Here is a 3976-nt window from a genome sequence, read left to right as displayed (position 1 = left end):
GCTGCATATTAATTTGGTAACCGTTTTAAATGTTATTGCAGTGCTGAACAAATCCAGAAAATGATGTGCCAGAAGTATGGCATAAAGAGCTCTACAGCTAGTATTGTGTATATTTCAAAGTATAAAAGAACACCCTGCGGTGTGCACATGAAACCTTTGATGCATTCCATGTCGTCCATATTGCAGCATTATATAATGTTTCAATACGTTGCCGACTCTAATGAATTTTTTTTTTATTAACTCAACAGTGGAATACATCCAGATCATCCTCCTTACTGCAATTTTTTTCTGTTCCCACAATACACCACTCATTCCAGTCAGTGCACCAGCATTGTTGCAGGAGGGAGCATGAACTGGATACACTGCGATATTTATTAGAAGAAAAAATGTCTTTCTCTGGTGAATGTGTGAATAAAAATATCAAAACAACCGGGATTATGTTGAAAATATACACTGCTGCGATTGAGAGAGGGATAACATTGGATACAGCAATGGTTAAGTTATGTGTTTCTTGTGAACTATGCAGGGGGTCCTGTAACCCTTTGAGCTACTTCAACAACAAAAAAAAAGTCAAATGTAAAAGCAGCATTTACAGTCAGTCTCGCCTTTTTAAATTAACACCAAGCATACAGCATCATGCTCAGTTTATACAGTTACAGCTGGTGGGAGTTTTTACAGAGATGCTGGTCAGTTCAAACACTTGCCAGAAGGACAGTAACGGACCGCATACTCACAACCTCTTAATACTGAGAGCTTGACTCTGCGGTGACACATTCTCACATTTCTGTAAAAAAGAACATTCTCTTCTCAACCGCAGAGTGTGCCTGTAAGCTGGTGTGTACAGCATAATGATTAATGATAGAAAAGGGTTTCTCTTTAAAATAAACACTGAGGGAAGCAACACAAAGAAGGACTCTTGTAAATAAACATGCCTGAGGAGAGATTTCAGGTATATAATAATATGGATACATTAAAATGTACTTCCATTAATAATACTTTTATTAAATCGCTTCATAAGTACAATAATGAAGTGAAAGAAATAGGAATTCTCTAGTTCCCTGTGAAATGTTTCAACTGTTTGGTTGTAGCTGAGTTGGTCTAAAGGCCATTCAAATTGAAACCAATGATAATGTGACAGGGTTTGCCTACGGTAATCTGAACCATGTTTGTATGCTAGTGTTATAGGTGTAGTATGCCATGTTTGGGTTTTCACAAGATAACTGTTGCCTTGTAAGCTAATGGTGAACATATAAAATCTGCAGGTATTTACTGTATGACTCTCACTGTGTATATAGCAGGAGGATATCTCTACACCATTTGCTAAACATTGATATACAGTGTTTTAATAAGCAGGTGCCGACTACAACACTCTGGGGATTTTGTCCAAAGAAAATAGAAAACGATTTGGCTCCCAGTGTGAAAAAGGTTTAGGTACATTACAGGGCCGAGAGGAATGGGTGTCAGCAATCAGGCTCCTGTGAAATATGCTCTGACCTTGTGAAGTAAACAGTTTTCCCTTGGTAGCAGCTGGATCTCATCCAGTAGGTGACCGCTTGAAAACCAGAAACTCATTATAGTTGCATTTGTAGCGAGGGCTAGGCTGGGTTTAAAATATAATTTATGGTAGTGGTCTAAGGCACTACCTTCAGATTAAGTTAAAGATTTTAGGTTGTTAGCAACATGTTATTTTATTTGGGCCAAAGGATAAGGTCTTGACCAAGTACAACACAAAACACACAAAAAAATGCCAGGGATATAAAATAATCACATTTATTTAAAACACAATTCTGTTTCAATTCTCATATTGCACAAACTTAGTGCTGTCTGTTAGTTACAATGTTTCAGCCAAATACTTCAATTCGATACATTGTTTCAATGGTTCAGTCCTTCTTTCTCAGGCATTACACTGTTACATAGTTTAATATAGCAGCAAGTCCTTTAGAGCAAGAATACCTTGTTTCATTTCTTTCTGGTACTCAGACACATGCACACAGCACTAGACAAGATAGGAGGTTCACACACAGACATAAAAAACTAAACAAACAGTGCTCAACATAAAAGTGAAATAAAGGCTTGCCCTTAGAGTCAGGGATGGCAGCGGAGCTTTCTTTCAAAACCGAGTTCCCAGAAAAAGGGCTGTCTGCTACAGACATCTCACCGCTATGGATACCCAAAATGCACAACATCTCGCAAACGGGTGCTTTCGAACTCAGCGCGTACAATCGCTTAATCGCGCAGTTGATTCTCTGCAACCGTCCGCTCCAACCAGGGCGAGTCTAACACACAAAGAGGAACATCTTGAATCTTTTCCTGGCCAGCTTTTTTAAAAAAAAATCAAAAAAAAGAAGTTAAGACATAAAATCAAAAATCACCCAATCAGACGTGGACTACCACTGTCTGTGGAACAGGCTTTTCCCACTACACACCCACTGCTGATTCATTTTAAAAGAAAATATACACCGCAATGCATTCTGGTAAGTGTAGTCCTGCTGTGAAAGGTACCTGAGATAGTTAAAATATACCAGAATGTATTATAATGTGAGTTGAAAAGCATAAACTGCCAAACTTACCTGGTGTGCATGGAGTCTTGTGGTAACCCTAGGAGCAGTCTCTTTTGGTCTTCCTCTTTCCAGTAAATGACACAAAAGACCTCTGTTGGTTTCCAGTAGCATCTATAGTTATACTACCTTAATACCATTTAATGTTTAGTATCCATTTCTCTGTGTTTTCTACATCTTACACGGTATAAATGTCAAACTGATTGCAAAAAACAATACAACATCCCTGGGGGGTCATAGTCCAGGCCACTACTTGTAACCATGGAGATAGTTTTATTTACCAGAACAAGGAACTACAAGCAGGTATCATGTTAGGTTGAAGAAAACTTTCAATTTGCATGCTTTACTCTCCTGTAGTTTGTTAGAGTTGCATTTCCTAGGTCATTTTACCTTGTCCTCAGGGTCAAAGCAGGGCACTAGCTGAAAAACATGTTGTCCGTTAGGGAAGTAAATGGTTATTTAAGGACAAGAAAGACAGTGTTAAAGATGGTGAAAACATGTTACTCTCTAGGAACCACCTGAAAGACATGCATTCTTTAACCTATTTCTTTTTTAATGAATATTTCAAAATGATACATGAGAGACCTACATAAAGAATGGAAGAACACAAATGATAACTTCTCACCCCCTGCTCATGTCTTGGGCAGCACCAGGCGAGATGATTTATGTGAGTTGAGAGCTGGAGTCCTCCCTCATGTTTCTCAGGGGCTCAGGATACAGTGATCTCCTCTGCTGGCTGCTGTGATCAATGTGTGATGTCAGATCATTAAGCAGAGCTCCGTGCCTCTCGCCTTCCTGCTCTGCTGCATCAAAACAAGTTCGTCATTGTGACAGACAGGGGGCCTGGAATGCACCAGCACCGTGGCTTTAATATTTATACCGTTAGTCAAGAGAAGGAAATCGTAATCTCCCCTTTGACAGAAACCCTGGGAAGCAGCTGATAAAAACCGGCATGTAAGGAACTTACATTTCCCCTGCCAAGGAAATAGATATCATACCACAGGATTTGGTACCTTTAAAAAAAGTGGGTGGCTATGACCTTTGAACCACAGCATGTGGAATGGCAGCTCTTAAGAAAAGGTCCAGTGCGTTCTGTTGCGGCACTACATCCCATTTTGAAATATAGCGTAAAAATGCATACAGTACATGAGATCATTAAAGTGTTTTGAAGGTGAAGTTTGTACCTAACTTTGTAAAATTGTATCCAGTATTGGAAAAGTTTTACAAAAAAAAAGAGAAAATTACTTTTTGGTTTAAAGACCTTAATAAATTTGGCCCACCTGCCAAGACTATCAGACTAACAATCAGGACTGAAGTGTTTATCTGCTTAGACAGCATAGACAATCAGAGTAATCAGGCTCCCATCCAGACAATCTGCTGGTGGTTGATTGTTTCCTCCTGGTAAGTCTGTTTCTTTA

At 39.1% G+C, this 3976-nt stretch overlaps 1 long non-coding RNA gene across 2 annotated transcripts; it reads right to left on the bottom strand.

The window, feature by feature from the left end:
* Nucleotides 1-1754: 1754 nt before the first annotated feature.
* On the bottom strand, nt 1755-3414 carry LOC131699689 (uncharacterized). Of its 2 annotated transcripts, XR_009308263.1 has the most exons (3): nt 3184-3414; nt 2571-2978; nt 1755-2318 (listed from the first exon to the last, which is right to left on the bottom strand). It is a non-coding gene; the product is annotated as an uncharacterized LOC131699689 (long non-coding RNA). The 2 variants fall into 2 exon arrangements; XR_009308262.1 differs by lacking the exon at nt 3184-3414 and having other exon boundaries at nt 2571-3177.
* Nucleotides 3415-3976: the final 562 nt, after the last annotated feature.

Source organism: Acipenser ruthenus, chromosome 23, assembly GCF_902713425.1.
Source record: "Acipenser ruthenus chromosome 23, fAciRut3.2 maternal haplotype, whole genome shotgun sequence".
In the NCBI taxonomy this organism is placed as follows: Eukaryota; Metazoa; Chordata; class Actinopteri; order Acipenseriformes; family Acipenseridae; genus Acipenser; species Acipenser ruthenus.
The sequence above is the reverse complement of the archived record's forward strand: the minus strand, read 5'-3'. Positions and strand labels throughout refer to the sequence as shown.